Genomic DNA, 10,964 nt, shown 5'->3' with positions numbered 1-10,964 from the left:
CATGTTATGATCAATCACTAATCATAACAAGCATGCAAATGATATGTATGGGCATGTATCATGATGTTATACTAAGCATATTCTCAATGTGTCCTACTAGACTAGGTACACTAGCATGACTATCAGATATAAACAATAATTAGCCTAAAAACAAGAATAGCCAATGTGACGTGAGGGTCCATATATTTAAGTGTCTTCAATAACACACGGAGGCCCTATACTTCTTGTGAATACTTAACAAATAGTCACTAGCGCTCCTATAACACGCACATACATAAGGTGCATAGCTTATGATGGTACACAAGTTTTAACATGTATCATCATTATCATAGACATCATTCAACATCAAATTTATCCTCATAACATGTATCATGTGCATAGAGTACATAGCATATACTCATGTATAATCATGTGCATAGAGTACATAGCATATAGGGATTCACATGCATCATTAATATCATGGCCATTGACCAATACTATCATTATACATGCCCTAGGCATTAGTTGTCTATCATGCATAAGGTTATCCTTATGTTCACCAACATCATATCTTTATCATCATCCATGCATCAAGTAAAACATAGTTATCTTGTCCTCAATATTATCATGATAATCAATACGTGCATTATTATCACTTGGATATCAAGCATAGTGGTCAACTAGCACGTTTTGTCATCATGCATATGAATATATAATATCATCATCATTACCAAGAGGATCATCTTCACTTCATGATTAACATAAGAAATTTCATAAGTAACACAAATAATTACTCATCCATCATCAACCCATATGTCATAATTCACCATCCATTAAATCATATCTATCATTTCAACCAACAACTCATAATCATCATTATCACGTTACCATAGATGTATCATCATCTCACCCATCACTAGGTGCGTCCTACCTAGTGTGAATTCCATACTGGACTTGAACTACATCAAGGCATGGGGTCTTATAGGTTAAGTGTGAGGCTCACTTAGTGAATCAATAAGCCAACTCAAAGGCATAAATGTCCAACCACAACGCTTTCATTGGTGTGGATCTAATTCCACAACTAAGTGGGCCCCACACATTCCACCAACTAGAAACAATGTACAATCTCAAATATAAAGGATAACATGTTAACATCTTTCATGTCATATATCATATTGGGCCCACTAGTCACATATACAACAAACCAAGAAAAAATCCAATTATCCAGTTTATGCATTGTAAAATAGGTCTCTCTAAGCGTGGTCTACTTGACTAGAGGTAGTATGAAGGGCACACTACCCCAGTAGGCAATGAGTCTGCCCAACAGGCTCAAGGAAGGTTACCATTGTAGGTTTCTCATTCCCCAACAATTTCTCTTAGTGTTGGGCCCGCTTGGGCCTTAGGGTTGCATCATTTAGATGGGCCCAAGGCCACCTATGTGTTAAGAGAATAGTTGGACAAGAAGATCTGTCCACTAAATATTTTACAAGTTATACAACACTCATTTACAAAATATATCAGGTGGACCTCATTACATGAAAGGTAAGGCCCATACAAGATAGCCAATACTAGATGGCCCACGTAAGGTTTTTAAGCCCAACAATATCTAAGAGTTATTTTTCAGAGTTTGGATGCTACATTAAATTCTTTGGGAAGGTGATGGACCCCACTGCTGTGGCCCCACATAAATTTTACATCAAACACATTTTTGGCGCAAGATTGGTTCTAGGCCATTTTAGAGTCAGATTCATGATCACGTGAGGCCTACATATGATGAAAGAAAATAACAACTTGGTATCTCTATATATGGGCTTTACAAAATATAAGGTCGGTCTCATTGGGCCGGTCTCATTGGTTGGGTAAGTACAATTTACGGTAATGGCCTAAACATGAGTACTTGGAGAAATTGTGCAGGAAATATAGTGCAGAATTAGTTTTAGCCCAATTTTGAGTATGTCCCATGATCACAGGGGACCACCTTTCAGTGTCCAATAAGGTGCCCTTGGTTGTACTATATATGTACTTCAAAAACTATAAGCTAGAACCAACTTGTTGTGCACACGTAATATTTGGTATAAGGCCAAACATAGGTACTTTAATTTTTCTGCACAACTGTCTTACCTCATTTTGGGATCCACTCCCTGATCATATGAGGTCTGATTTAGCCCGATTAAAAATATTATTTATCTATTCCTTGGTATAGGTTAAAGGTTCCAAATGGTGGCTTACTCATATCTCCAATGTGTGGTACACTATATAGGTCCAAAGTTGGTACAAAACACATAATCAGACAATTTTCAGCAATGGGGTCCGTCACAACTTAGGGCCCAATTTTCAAACACTTAGGGAATCATTCCTGACAAAAAGGTGGGCCATCCTAGCTCACTTATATAAGGACTAAACATCCCCCAAAGTGGGACCCTTAACTATAGAATTTAGGGCCCACTACAAGGTGTCAAAGAGGCCTATATGCGATACAGTTAAGTACATAGAAAATTTTCATCAAACAGAAAGTATAAAGGGAATGAAATAGATCCAATGGCAAGTGGGGCCCACACGCTAGCGAAGCACAGATAAGGAACACACAGCAATGTGCATGGGTGTCCATTTAAAATGTATAAATCACAAGTGATCCCACACCCAAGTGGGTCAAAGAGAGGATAATTGTTATGTATAACATAGATACAACATATTCATTAAGTAGCACAAAATATATATTGATGAAATTTTTATGATCAGATTCTCTGTTGGAAGATCTGATCCAATGAATGATTTGAGACAAGTCATTCAGGCCATTTATAGGTTCCCAACCAGACACTGCCTTGGATCCATCTGGACCACACATAGAAACTCAAAATTTGTCCTTACGGAAGTATCTATCGGTCCAGAATGTTCTAAATTTTATCATGAAAGAATCTGACCATAGGGACCATACATATGATTATTAACTATCTCAAGTAAGTTAAAAGAAAATATCAAATACATCTGACCGTTGGAACCACGGATATGGCCCAAACAAAAATGGTCATAATAGGCTCCCAAATACATCTTTCGTATAAGGCGAAGATCTCAGCCGTCCGAACTCTGATTAAGGCTTATTATATACCGTTTCAAAGCTAGTTCAATTTTATACAAATCTAACGGAACATATGTTTTTAATACATTCGTTAAAATAGTTAAAAATGGGTCCATTTTAAGCAAATCGAAATCTTACATGTGCTACTGGACAGCAATGAAGTAAACTTGATGTTATGGATGATTGGACCGTTGGATGGCTACGAAATTTGGTCCAGAGTTAGTTCATATTGTTGTTAATATTATTTCCAAGTTTTAACTCCGATCTTAGCATAGTTGATTTTATACGAATTTTACAAGTTGCTGTCCAGATACAAAAATGGGATTACATGTGAAGGGTATGGATATAATGTTCATCATGGTGGACCATACTGACATGGGCCACCTTGCTGGCCACCATAGCCATAAATACATGCACACAAGAACTCTACACCATTGGGGCCCACACATATCAAGAAAATAAAAGAGGAAGAAAGAGGAGGATAGGGAGGATGGAAGGAGAGGGGTGTAGACTCACCTTAATGGATGGATGGTTGGATGATGATGTGTGGTCTACACCTTGGCCCCACTCTCTCTCTCTCTCTCTCTCTCTCTCACTCTCTCTAAAAATTTCAGAATTTTTCTAACTATATGAAAAGAATAAGTGCAAGAGAGCTCCTACTCTTATATAGGGAATTGGGGGTTGAGGTGTGGCAAGATAGTGTGGTAAGTTTATGGGATCTTAATGGTGCTAAAAGGGAGGTGAAATGTGATGTATGGTATGGGTACTGGATGGATGAGGTGGATGGTGCTAAGCATGTATTGGCCAAGGTGAAAGAAATCTAAACATGCATTAGCTAATGGATGGATAAGGTTATGGGTTGTAGGTGATGCATGGTGAATGATGAAGTGGAGTGTTGTAATTGATCATTTGAAGTGATATGGCACAAATTAAAACATATATTAGATACATGTATAGGATGAGGTGGACATAAACCATGATTAGTTTATAAGGCATGGGGAGAGAGCTAATGATGAGTTTTGGGATAGAATCCAATTTTGTTTTATAGTGCTTGTCTTATATGCGCTAGCAATTGTCATATTTGTTGGTAATTTCCATATTCTAAAAGTGGGTTTTAGGCCCACATGGGCTCTAGTCCAATGAGCCTAGCATAAAAAAGGTTACTTGTGTTACTAGATACATAATTTGGGCCTTACATTCGATGGGTCATATCTCACTAATGAAGCATCGAATTGATGCGCGGTTTTCACCATTGCGATTGCAACGACGACACGGTTTACATGATAGAGGTCTCGAGGGAATAAATTACTTTGGTGAGTTTTCTAGGTACACTAGGGTGCAGTGTATGATTTATCAACAGTGCGAGTTGGGACACGTATGCACACGAGCGACATTGCAAAAGACTAGGATCTCACACTTATGCATGCTTTATTTTCCTTTGCTTATTATCGTGTGATTCAAATTTGGGGTTTGCTTTCACAGGACCTCAACAAGTGATATCAGAGTTAACATTGGGATTTGTGTTTGAATTTGAAACATGACGATTAAGGGATTAAACATGAAGTATGAAATGGAGAAGTTCATAAGGAAAAATAACTTCAAACTATGGAAGGTGAAGATGAGAAGCCTTCTAGTTCAGCAAGGGTTGCAACATGCACTCCTTAGTGTAGAGAAGCGTCCAACATATATGAACGATGAAGAGTGGGAAGAATTGAATGAGAGGACAATAACCTCAGTCCAACTATTTTTGGAAGATGGTGTCCTTTATAATATCCTTGATCAAAAGACTATCGCGGGACTTTGAAAAAGTTAGATAGTTTATACATGAAGAAATCACTCTTGAATCGTTTGTATATGAAAAAGCAATTATATAATTTGAAGATGGCGAAAGGGTAAGATCTTATTGATCACATAGGGTGTTTAATCAGATACTTTATAAATTGACGAGTGTGAAAGTAAAGATTGGCGAGGATAACCAAGCCCCAATTATGTCGAACTCTCTTCCAGAGTCTTATAATAGCTTCGTAAACACTAATGCTACGGTAGAGAGACCATTGATGTTAAAACTATCATCACAACCCTTCAGTCAAAGATGTTAAGAAAGAAAGATAGTGGCACATGATCCTCTACAGATGCATTGTCGCGCCCTAAACTCAAAAACTGGGCTCACAGAATTCCCGATCGCCGAATCTGGCGGCGACAGCCTTCGTAGTACCCCATTCTTGGCTCCTGGCGCCCATTCATCATGTTCCGATCCTAAAATCCTATAAGGAGGTTTTCTATAATATAAGTCTATTTTATAATTAGCATACCCAAGATCATAACCACAGAAAATAACTACAGGACCATCATTACAAAATCCACTAGGAATAAAAACTTTTTACAATACAAGGCTCAAAGTGGAGAAATACAAAGACTATATAAGAACAACTCCAAAAGGTCCATGGCACGCTCCATGCTCCTGCTCAGCTACTACTGCTACCTAGAATCACCTGCACCAATCAATCATGCATAAGCTTATAGAAAGCTTAGAGGGCGGTGTAAGTGTGTGCAGGACAGGTGCCATGAATGCGATATTAGAGTATATAAAAAATGCGGTAAGACCATGAATACCACTAGCCGTCACAAGGCTAAGCAATGCAAGGCAGGAATACCATCTGCCAACCAAAGACTATGCAATGTGGGGCTATACAGCCAAGTGCCATATGCAGTATGCAATGCGGTTTGTGATTTAATAATAAACTCGGTGAGACCGAGGTCGAATCCCAAGGGACTGGAACCTGTACGTAATCTGAAACTAAATAGAATTATAACTAAACTAAGATGTAATCTAAATGGAATGTAATTGAGGGAATAATGATGACATATTTATCTAAAACTTAGAGAATTCAAAGGAAGGAAACTAGGGATTCAGAGGATCCACTTGTAGAGATCAGGGAGATCTTTATGCTCGATTCAAGAACTCAACTGGACTTAGAGTCCCATCTTCATCCAGTTGGAGGGTGTAACTATGAATATCAAATCTGAACTTCCTTTAATTTAGTTTTCAAAAGATGAAAGGTATATGAATTAGAATGGATTCCGTCACCAAACTATGCCTAGGAGACAAAGTAAATAACAGAATTAAACTAATTAACAACCAATCAAAGGATATATGAAGTTTAGGAAGGGTTCCATCATCCGACTATGCCCATGAGACGATGGTGAACAACAGGGCTTTCTGACGTCATAATCATAAAAAGGAAAGGAACATGCTCAAAGCTATCTCAGACCCATTGTAATTTCAGTCACAACAGACCATTAAAAACTAAAAACATTCCCAAAATAAACAATATCAAGTTCAATTCAGTGTAAATAAAAAGCACAAGCAAAAAGTCCCCCATCATGTTACAAGCTTCACCTCTTAGCCCTAGCTAAGGGATTTAGCCCAACATGATTAGACTATATCTCTTAAAAATAATAATAAGAAAAACAGTAATAAAAAAAAAAAACTCTAAAATACTCTCTCTCTCTCTCTCTCTCTCTCTCTCTCTCTCTCTCTCTTTACTCCACGTTGAGATTGCCCCCTTGAATGCCTCCACGGCTGCACACCTGATGATCCCCTCTCTCTACTCTATCTCTTGCTTTTTGTAGACTAAGGAAGATGGCTAGGTCGGTCACCGACCCTGTTACGCAAAGCAAATTGCAAAAACACTGGACTCTGTTCTGCGCAGCAAAAACGCGTAACCTTATTGCGTTTGATCTGAATCTGAGACGAAGGATCGTCCAGATTTTCATATCCGCCTCCTTGGACAGAGTTAGGACCTTCATTGCGAAAGTTTAGACGGTCCGGATTACGTCCCTGATGTCCCAATTCAATACTCAACTCCCCGGATTGCCCGGTTATCTCGGACGTTCGCAGATTGCGCACCGCCAGTTGCGGTGGACGCTGTGGGGTCCACATTCGTTGATGGCGAGTAAATCCACTCCGTCTATTGGATCAGCGTCAGAATTTCTGCCCAATACGGTACGTTCTTGATCTGAGTTCGGTGGGGTCCTCAAAGTTAAACCCGCTGCGATGGTTTGAACGCGGCAAATTGGAACCTCTTTTGACCACTGTAGAAAGCACATGTGCATGTGTGGGCACATGTGATCAACATTATTTTTACTGGGCCAAGCTCTTCTACAAGATTGACGGATCGGATCATCTTCTTGGGCCATGACGGTGGCCCACAACCTCTCTCAAGACGGACGTGGTCCGACGGTTGCGAAACAGAGAGAGAGCTCTCTGTTGTGTTCGAGCAAGAGTCGGTCAGCGTGCGCTGACCGACTTTGTTGGCTCAGTACACCTCAGGGGCACTTTCAAGGTGTGCACCGTCTTCACAGGTGGGGCCCATATATCTGTCATTAGGGAAATCTACACCGTTCATCCGCTTTTTCTTACCAATTCAAGGGTTTATCCCAAATTTGAAGCATATCCAGGTATCAGGTGGGCCCCAGATGGGCTGATCTGGACGTTGGGCCACTTTCACAGGGATCAAAGGACTGAAATTTGACGTGTACGGTTAATTTATGGTCCTCAGGTCATATATGAATTTTTTTAACTGAACGGATGGTGGGAACCCTGTGATCTTGCATTCTGGACGAATTTCGAGCCACTTTAGCGTGAAATACTAAATTTTCTTGAATTCCGGGCATGTAAATTCTTCGATCTCGGTCCCCTAAAGTCCGTCCCTTACTTTGGTGACTTCGGAGCATTAATTTCATGCTTTTAGTACCCTTTTTCAGTACAGATTCCTGATTTTACCTTGCAGCACAAACACGATTAAAATAGGGCGTTAAACGGCATCATGTTCATAAAATCAAGTAATAATTGGGGTCTAATATGCAATATTTGACCCTCAATACTAAGCAATGCAAGCCTATATAGCCAAGTGCCATATGCAATGTGCAATGAAATCATGTCAATCCTCATATTAAGTCCACAAATCAGTACAGTTCCAATATGGAAAATCACCGGGGTCAAATACACTACATGCTGACTACCGCCTCCCTAGCCGTGCAGCCCAACGAGCTTAAGAGACTTCACTACCCACCTGTGTTAGCTAATCACCAACAAGACTTAACGGTAGCGGACCCATTTACGAGCTGGTCAAATTCAGCCTAACTTAAATGTCCCCTCACTCGGACGGATAAGGCCACACCCCTTTCCAACCGACCACGATACAGTGGGAGATATGACCTAATGGTAAAGGCACCATCACTCATGTTTTCCACTCAGTCTCGACATTGGAGCATCTCCTAGTACCATGAAGGTTATGGGACTTTCACCCAAGGACATCCTACGTGCCCACAGTGCTCAAACTAATATTTTCGGTGTCTAAATCTGGTCATCCACGATATCCATGGGGAGGCTACAGCCCTAATAAATCTAGGGCGAATATCAACCATGTTATGCAATGCCAGATGCATGAATCATACAAATCAACCATGCATCAGTCATGCACATACAGCGCGCTCAAGAGGGGCAACTCCATCACTTAGGGAGTCCCATAACAGCCTGCCCAATGGCATAAACCATGACCAATCACATCTCAACCAAGCACACATATGATGCACATGGGAATAGGTCATAAAGATAACTGGATATGCCATGCGACGATGTTGTACTCTCCTCATAATAAGATCGGGTCTAGGTACTTAGACAATTTTACATGGAATAGAAAGAGCACAACTACTAATGGGAACCAACAATTTGGGGTAGCCCATAAAGACTAAGAGAACAATATTATGGCCTAAAATGATAAGAATGAGCCTAATAAAGGGTCTAAGGTGGACATTCAACCACCAGTAGATAAGAATAAGCCTAACAAATGGTCCTAAAGGGGGTCCACAATGGGGACATTCAACCACCATTGTCCCTTAGAAGGCGGCCCAACTAAAATCTACCTATAAGCAAGGCCCAAGGTCCAAGTACTACTATAGAAATAAAATGGGCAGCAACATGCATATATGTTATCCCACATAATGGGCCTCAAGGAACGACACAAAGCCCTCATACAGCATTATGGGCCCATAGGGGAAACTATGGCCCAAGAACAAAACCACCGAATCCATGCCTTATGTTGGACTTAGTGGATAGCCCATGAGCCCAAGTACATAGGCAAACACATATCTAAGATGGGCCAAATGGGCCTTATAACATCATCCCAAAACTGGGTAAATTAAGTGGGCAATCAAGGACCCAATCACACATACAAATCAGCCCACAAGTCCAGCATGATGATGAAAACAGCCCACATACACAACTGAGCCAAGGCTGGACGTCCCTAGCCCATCTGGGTTTGCTGAACATCCCAAAATCTGGTCTATTTATTTGGGGCCAAACAATCAACTAAAAGGTTGGCCTTACTTGGCACTAATTAAGCCCAAAAATCTCATAAATAAACTAATAGTGTGTGTATACAATACTCTCCATTTGGTGGGCCTCACTCCCTTAAAATATTCATCAAGATGTACCATTCATTCCTTAGTACCTTGCTGGACTTTCAGCCCACCCAACTTCCTAGGCCTGCTGAGGTCCAGCAGATAGAAATTTTGAGAGAAATTTTATTTTATATTGGCCATTGGTGATCATAGTGGGCCCCAACAGATGGAGAGAGTGGATACAACACATAAAATAAGGTGGGCCTGCTGCTGGACTATAAGTCCAGTAGCACCTAGAGAATTCAGGACGTCCCAGGTGGGCCTGGGCGTCCCTAGAGGGCTGGATGGCCCAGCCATAATTACATCAAGGTGGGCTCCACAGGTGGATGTCCCACCAGAGGACGGTCCACACTTCAGTGGGCGACACCAAGGAGTACAGCCTGGATGAAAACATACATTAAGGTGGGCTAGAGAGGGGAGGACGGCCAGCCCATGGCTGGACGTCCAGCATGGTGCTGCTATCCTAGCCCTAGAAAACCCCAAAATTTGGTGATTTAGGTGGCCCACATACACCTGAGATGGGTCCCCACTTAGTGGACCACAAAATGGGTAAGGAGTAAGGCCAAAGACATATTCAAATACATTTTATAAAAATGGACAGAAAGGTCCAGAAATAATTTACTGCAGGAAACACATTGCTACCTCTGACTTGTGCACCCCATTAGAGTGGGCCCAGGTCCGCCAAAAATTGGGTAAATATGTGGCCAACATCCATTTACAAGTATACAACAAGGTGGGGTCCACAAAAGTGACCCACCATCTCAGAAACAAGCTGATATTTATGTTTTTACAACATGTAGAGTGGCTGGACAGTCCAGAAAATCTGGACCGTCCACCCCTCTTGGCCCACTCTTTTGGGTGATCAAACAAGGATGGATGGAGGTGAAATTTAACATACTTCTAGGTGGGGTCCACACCTCTAGAAATAATCTAACAATGGGGGGTAAAACATCCCTCTAATCAGTCCATAATCCATGCCAAAAACAACCCAAAAACAGTCCAGAATTTTTCTGGACAGCAAGGTATGTCTGAAAATAACTGAACATAACTACTGAGTAAAGGAGGAAATACCCCACAAAATTTATGTTATGGTCCACCTTAGTGGGCCCCACAAACATCCAAGCCATACCCCCTTCATAAAACCCATTGCATGTATCCAATATGGAGCAAATGGGATGCCAACGTCCATAGAATGGACAGCAATAGGCGTCCACCTTACTTGGATGGTCTGGATATTCCAGGGCCACTAAGTGGGCCACACACATCAGGAATCAAGAATAAAATAAGGAAAAAATAAAAAATCAGCCACAAGAGAGGGTCTCTGCCACTATTGAGACCTTCCCTTCATCACACAAATACATATCATCCATTATATCATTTACAACCTAGATTCTAACACATGCATGTATAAAATAAAAAATAAAAAAATAAAAAATCAAATCTA

Source organism: Magnolia sinica, chromosome 2, assembly GCF_029962835.1.
Source record: "Magnolia sinica isolate HGM2019 chromosome 2, MsV1, whole genome shotgun sequence".
NCBI lineage: Eukaryota > Viridiplantae > Streptophyta > Magnoliopsida > Magnoliales > Magnoliaceae > Magnolia > Magnolia sinica.
Note: the sequence above shows the minus strand (reverse complement) of the source record.